An 8055-nucleotide genomic window follows, 5' to 3' on the forward strand; every position below is an offset into this window, starting at 1 on the left:
TTCTGGTTTAAGAGGCAAGTTCAGAAAGCACTCCTAACAGACCTGCATTGCTACACATCTGGCATGGAAAGATGTGACTTGTAATTTATGTGGCAAGCATAAAGGAAGGGAAATGAGCGGGGCTGGACTGGACCAAAGTCCCTTTTCCCTCTTCGCATTTGTTTCTCTTTTGTTAGTTAATCTTGAAGTTAGCATACAAAGAAACAGGCTTCATTTAAGACCGAAAATGTCTGTTAAAGAAATGATCCAGATGATCTTAACCAGGTGTGAGCCCTACAATCTTCAATATCAGCCACCCAGGCAAGGTGTGTTTACTTGTGCAATAGTGCTTCAGCTGTTATGGGGACAGTTAATCACCCTTTGACTAAATTGGAGGCCCACTCTACAGGAGGGAATCCATGTCTGGTATTGTAACCCAGATCGAAACACATGACTGGGGGAAGTCCTGGGCCCTATAGGGGAACTTATGACTGCTGTTGACTTACATTGACACAGCACCAACTTGTCTTCTAAATCCCTGTGTTTATAACTGTAGATAGATACTGCTCTCAGCCTTGCTCGGAGAAGCTTTTCTTTGCAGTGAATAGCAGTGAATGCAGAGGCTCAGAGACACTGAGTGTGCTGAATTCGCAGCCTTAAATAAGACATTTGTAGCCGCCCCTCTAAGACTAGGGGAGCATCATGGAAGAAGAAGCAGGAAGAATGTCAGTTAAGTGAGAAGGGATGTGGAATGCCATTGTCTGGGCATGGCATAGCCATTGCAATCATGAGTTCACAGAAGCTTCAGTTACCTGCACTGTGTATGCGCAAGACTGGTCCCATAAAAAAAATTCAAGGAAAGGAGTTGGAGACTGGAGGGGTTATTGATAGGCATGGAAAACAGATAAGACATGATGGGGGAGAAGAATTAGAATACGTTATATACAGGTATGAAACAATCAAAGAACAAATTTAATTATCACATTTTAAAAATGATCCAACTACCTGCTAGCTGCAAGAGACAAGGATTAAGATTAAAACAACATAATTATGTTAAAAGTAAAAAGATAGCTCAAACTAGACCATGCAGTCTAATGAAAGGAGAGTTGAAGAACACATACTTCAGACAAAATAGACTTTGAGAGAAGAGTTAATTGACACGAAGTGTACATTTTATAGTTTAAAATGACCTGGAATTCAGAATATATAACCGTAATAAATGCACACCTAGAATGACACCGGATTCCCACACTACCAGGATCTTCTCGTTGTTGCTATGTTTCATAGCTACTATCTCAGCTACAACTGTGATGGGAAAGGAACAATTCAATAGTAACAGGTGAAGACCTCAATACCCTGCTTTAATACAGTTACATAGGAAAAAAAAGGAAAGACGCAATCTGAATGCTAAAAACCTGTTAGTCTATTTAAAGATTGATTTTTATCATTTATTTTGCAGTGTGTGTGTGTGTGTGTGTGTGTGTGTGTGTGTGTGTGTGTGTGTGTGTGTGTGCCTGTACAGGCATGGAAAAGAACTGGATTTCTTGAAGTCAGAGTTACAGGTGTTTGTAGGACAACCATCTTTTTATGTGGGTACTAGGATCTGGACTGGGGTTCTCATGATGGTGTAGAAAGTGTTCTTAACTACTGAGAGATCTCTCCAACCTCTAAACTTGACTGAAATCTGTATAGATCCTCTTCCTCGTGTATCTCCAGTGTTTAACACATGGGCTGGCACATATCAGGTGTTCATTTGTTCAATGAACATCGATTGATCTATAATATTTCTGGTAATATCCTCAGCATTATGCATACAATAATGAACAAAGCCAGTCCCTGACTATGTTCACAGTGAATTAATGAATAAATTCTTTAATAATGAAGTCAGGTGACACTTCCTTTGTACCTTTCGTCCATGAACCTCGTCTCCCTCTTCGCTCAGTAGACAACACAACTTTTATCAACATTCTTAAGTATTTGGATTGAAAGAAAATGAAAGAGAGTCTTGACATGCAGCTCAGGGAAGTCTCCAACCTGTGATCCTCTCGCTTCGGTTCTTATGGGTGCTAGAATTATGGGTATGTGCTATTAACCCTGGCTGAAATGATCTTTCAAAATCTGTCTTCCCTATTTCAGTATGAACTCCCGGAGAACAGGATCTGCATTTTCCTTATTTCTAGTCCCTAGAAATATCAAGTGCTCACCGAGGGTCTGTTCTACTCTAGGTGCAGTGTCTTTTAGCTACGACTCAACATTTCTACACACTCCAGTCCTTCCCAGCCATCTCGATAGCCCTTTTCTGCCACAAACACAACTTAATATGACTAGGGACACTAAGCGGGCTTCTGTTTTTCTTGGATTCCACATTTATTTCATACACAGGGCCCTTGGGTAGTAGCTGAGAAGAAGTGTACGAATCTTGAAGCAGTCTCAGTGACCCACAGAACACTGGACTGTTCAGCCTCTGATGTTAGAGAAGGCTATGCTTCCATCCACCTTGACCCTGCACTACTCTCTTCCTACTGTGGACCGTAGACTTCCTAGCTTCAAGTAGTGCACTTATTCTGACTCAGACACTGGTCATCATTTGGGGGACACTCTGGAGAGATTCAGTGAAAAAAATGCCAACAAGGGAAATAAAGTCCAGCAAAGAAATCGTGACCAATTCAACTGTATTACCTCTTCTATTAGAAAAAATATAGCACACCACAGACCCACACATCCTGGCGAGGAATGCCTCATGCACTCAGCTTTCATGCAGAATTCATCATTTGAGTAGTAGGAGATGTCAGTCATATGGGCCTGTGCTGAATTTTCTACATATTAAAGAGTGTAATAGTGAGCACAGAGTTTCTGCAAGTCTGTATAATCACCTCTGTGCTGACGACGGAAAAACAGGGCAAGAAGGGTTAATTAGACCTGAACACTCCCATCATTTTCTGTGAGGAGAGGCAATTTTGTCACTTCACTTAAATCTCGAGGATACTTATGAGGGGAGAGGAGGGAGATGTGCTTGGGCGTGCGTGCACGCACGTTGTGAGGAAGCAGTCAGTGAAAGCCTTGACGCCGCAGTGCAAGAGCGTGTCCAGAATGATGGATCTAAGGGTACTCTGGGAATGGATAATGATGAGGGGGGTGCAAGAAGAGCTGACAAGGAAGACCCTAGGGGTGGGAAGGAGGCTGACAGAAAAGGTCCTTGGAGTGAGGAGGAACTGACAGTCTGACAGTGATGGCCCTATGCAGAGTCATGGCAAGGCCGATGCTGTTTGCTATATTTCCCGACTCGTTGATCTAGTGTCCTAGTTGGGGCCCCTTTGGTTGAACTAATAATGTACGTGCCTTACTACAATGCCAACACATCAAACGAGTCACCATTAGAACAGGAATATTTTCCTCCAGGCAGCTGCTTGCTGCAATCATTCTGCTGATTAAATTTCATTCTGGAAAGTACTGCACAGACATTAATCAGCTGCCACAGCCACTCCACCCTATAGAGCCCAAGCCTCTCTGACCTTTAAAAATATACCAAACAGTTGCTAGCGCACATCTCCCCAGGGAAGACAGAGCCTCGGGCCAACCCACAGAAGTCTATACTATCCGCCCCCTTCCTACCAACCTTCCTCTTCACTGGTGACAGTAGACACTACGAAAGATCTTTCTGACAGTTGTTTTTAGTGGTCGCTGGCGAGCTTCTTTCTTGATTATAACATCATCTTCCCCATATGTGTGTTTGAAGGCCTGGAAAGATTTTCCCATGACAATGGATCTCCACTGCCTGACATTTTCACCTTAGTAAGAAGTTTTCTTACATTCTCTTAACCAAAAAAAAATCCAACTGAAACAGTAGGAGACGAAACTAGCTTATTTGAAACAAATAATAAGGAACTTTGACATCATATCATCAGAGAACCCTTCCTTACACCTGTGAGGGAAGACATTATATAATACTGCATTTTTTTTTACATCAACCTTGTGAGATAAGGTATGATGAAATGTTGCAAACAAAGTTCTACATGGGGGCTGGAGACACGGCCAGTAGTTAAGAGCACTGATTGTTCTTCCAGAGGACCCAAGTTCAATTCCCAGCACCCACATGGCAGCTCACAACTGTCTGTAACTCTAGCTCCGGTGGATCCAACTCCCTCACAAAGACATGCAGGTCAAACACTAATGCACATTAAAAAAAATAAAAAAGATCTGCGTGATTCCCATTTTACAGGCGTGAAAACAGAGGCTCACATGCTTTGCTGACTCCCATTGGAGGCCTTACCCTTTTTGAGGGGTGGGGGATTATAAAGGAGGTGGGGGAGGGAAAGGGAGGAGAGGACCGAGGGGAAACTGTGGTTGGTACGTAAAATAAACAAGTAATTAATTAATTAAAAAATAAAACAAATTAAAAAAAAAACAAACTCAGAGAGGCATTTGCTGATTTGACCAAATACATACAGATAAAGAGTGGCCTTTTGATCCTAAGATTGCCAATACAAATGAACACTAGTAGCTAGACGTTATAAAAAGGCTAAGTTTTGATGGGGGCGTCACCCAATGGCTAAGGAGTTCACCTCCAAGTAGGATATCAAGATAAGAGCCTGTAGCTGGGCGGTGGTGGCGCACGCCTTTAATCCCAGCACTCGGGAGGCAGAGGCAGAGGCAGGTGGATCTCTGTGAGTTCGAGACCAGCCTGGTCTACAGAGCTAGTTCCAGGACAGGCTCCAAAGCCACAGAGAAACCCTGTTCGAAAAACCAAAAAAAAAAAAAAAAAAAAAAAAGATAAGAGCCTGTAGCAGCCAAACGGCGTGTTTGAAACAATGTGTTTCAGTTTGGCTAAGGGGAGGCAGATAGGAGGTACCAGAAAGCAGCAGGTCTCCTTTACCAGTTCTGATGGCCATATAGGTGCTTCCCTCCTTTCCTGCCAACCAATAGGCAGCAGATAAATGCCTTGTCTGAAACTGGGCCTTCTGCCAGATGCTGGGCTCAACTTGAGGAGCAACAATGTTTCTTCTGTGTTTGTGCTGCCCTGGGTTGGCCTACCCTTGGTCGTAGGTACCAGCAGCCTCTCTCTGTCGCCTCTCTCCAGACAGTGCTCATTCAAGTTCAGGATATTAATACCAAGATAGGACATTATAACACTGTATCAATAATGTAAGACAGCTCCCTGTCTTTAAAGCACAATGTAATTTAAAATGCAGTGTGTAGTAGACTCCAACTTAATTGGAAAGGATGCCTTGAACTATTCGGGATGCTACAGAACATTTGGCATAGCCATTAAAAACTGTTCTCCAGAGCCCAGGAAACTAATTGCAAATGGTTAGGTAATGCATATCTGATGGAAGGAAGATTTTCCCTTAAATTGATTCTGTGGTGTGCACACAGGCATGTTTAGCACATTGCTTATAGGTATGAAAACCTGGAACTAAATTGAATGTTCAATCATGAAGGGATTTGTTTTTAAACAAACAAACAAACAAACAAACAAACAAAAAACCTATAGAATAATATGCAGCAGCTAAAAATGAGGCAAATTTACAGAAAGTGACATAGAAAAAAGATTCATGAAAAGTGTTGGGTTTCTTTCTTCTTTCTTTCTCTCTCTCTCTCTCTCTCTCTCTCTCTCTCTCTCTCTCTCTTGTTTTTCGAGACAGGATTTCTCTGTGTATCTTTGGCTGTTCTGAAACTAGCTCTGTAGACCAGGCTAGCTACGAACTCACAGAGATCTGCCTGCCTCAGCCTCCGGCTCCGCCTCCCGAATGCTGGGATCAAAGGTGTGTGTCACCACTACCCAGCTGGGTTTCTTTAAGTCTGCTATAGAATAATATTTAGAGCGGGTTCAATTTTGGTTTGTTACATTTATAAATATGTGTGAAGCTCTGTACCTGTTGTATATGCAGAGGAGAAATAGAAAGGTCTGGTAAGAGACTTTCAATAGAGGTTACCTTTGGAGAGTGAAATCGGGGCAGGGAAGACTCATTTTTAATGCAATTGTATTATTTGAGATTTGCCTGTATATTTTACTTGTGTCATTTAAAAGTTTTGTAGGCAGAGACTACATGTTCATTTCCCAGATGATCAGACCCAAATAATCACACAGAAACTATACTAATTACAATACTGTTTGACCAATAGCTTAGGCGTTTTTCTACCTAGCTCTTATATCTTAAATTAGCCCATTTATATTCATCTCGTAGTATCACTACGAGACTGTGGGATTCCGGCAGTGGCGTCTTTCTTTTTCCACAGCTACCTGGTGTCTCTCTGACTCTGCCTACCCTCTCTCTCTATTTATGTTCGGGTTTCTTGCCTGGCTTTACTCTGCTTAGCCAATGGCCAAAACACCTTTATTCATCAACCAATAAAAGCAACACAAATACAGAAGGACATCCCACGTCAGAGTTTCTGTTAAAGGAAGGCAGCCCTTCCCCCAACACTTCCCTGCTTGTTATAGCAAGAATCTGGGTTCCTTCCAGAGAGGGTGCATTTCACCTCCAATAGGATTTCTTACTGGCTCAGTCCTATTTCTTGTAAACTGTAACTCATGGAAGTCTTAGCAGGGTAATCTTCTCTAGCAAACAGTAGTTGATGGCGTAGCACTCTTGCTATTCTGTCTTGCCCTTAAATTTCTCTTCCCCTTCACCAGGTTTCTGCACAAATTTCCTTTTGTCTTCACAGTCTGGCCAGTTTTCTACCAAACAGCTCCTTCCAGGCAATCCACAGAGTAGACAGCCCTCTACTGGTGTTATTTCAGGGACATAAATAGTCGTACCAGGATAAGTGCATGCCCATGCCCACCTGCTAGCACCAACGAGCATTAATCACACCAATGAGCACTACAAATTCCCTTGAAAGAGGTGTCACATTTTCTGAAACTTGTACAAAGGCAAACAAGACTGAAAAAGGTGTGTGTGTGTGTGTGTGTGTGTGTGTGTGTGTGTGTTCGTGCACATGCATGTGCACGTGCTGGGGAATCAAACAGCACATCCAGGGTGAGTCCAGGCATACCCTGCAAGGCTGAGAATATAATTCACACCCACCAATTTGTTTATCGAACAGAATTGGTTGCTTGGTGCTAATTTCAGTAGGACAATTTCTTATACATTTAAAAATAGAGGAAAGCATAAATATAATTGGCCATTTCCCTGCTCAGGTACAGTTAATGTTGCAAGTGACCTTTGAGTCATTTTCTCTGCGAACGAGTGAAATTTTAAACAAAACTGGAATCATAGCATACACACACATATTAGCCTATTCCTTCCCTCATTGCTATGTATGTGTCTGGGCTCTTAAATATTTGAAAACACCATTTTCCTAGCTGTATTACAAATTCACCACGTGCCTATGGCATCACATCCTAAATCACTCCCTTAATTTTGAGTATTTCGGGGTTTTCCCCCCTCCAATTCTTAGGCTGTAAATAACATTGCCATTGCTGACTTCCACAATATATCTTCGACCAGATTTCTCTTTTCCTAGCACAGATTCCCAGAAGTGGAATTACTGGGTCGCAGAGAGTAAACATTTTGAAAGCTTCTGTGGAACAGTTTTAACTGGTAGCAAATCTATTGATTCCCAGAAACTACGGAACACAGGCATCCTCTCCAGGCTAAAGCTAAACGAAGCAGTTGGATACACACTTCCCTGCCTGTGATAATGCCACATTTAATTAGGTGTTTAATGATATTTTTTATGACAAAAAAGGGAAAAGGATGTACTGAGCTCAGTAATTAATTAGAGGAAGGAAACTGGATAGTTATGGCTTAACTGAATCCTATTGTATGTACTAACCCCACCAACTGCCGCTGCTATCAGGTAAACCAGGGCATTTAAATGATGAGATACCCCGAATGCTCCCTGCAAATCGTTCCTGTGCTTTTAAAGCTACTTTCTCCACCATCTATTCTCTTTTCCTGATGAAAGAGTAATAAGTGTGGGGAATTTTTCAGTACAGCTATGCTTCTTTAATAGCGTTTCATGTAAATATTTATTCTATAAAATGTTAATTACATTTACTCCTTGAGTGATCTTACTCTGATTTTAATATCATTATGTTATTACTATTAGAGACAGCTGCATTTATTCTAA

This window comes from Microtus ochrogaster, chromosome X (assembly GCF_000317375.1).
Source record: "Microtus ochrogaster isolate Prairie Vole_2 chromosome X, MicOch1.0, whole genome shotgun sequence".
Classification (NCBI taxonomy): Eukaryota; Metazoa; Chordata; class Mammalia; order Rodentia; family Cricetidae; genus Microtus; species Microtus ochrogaster.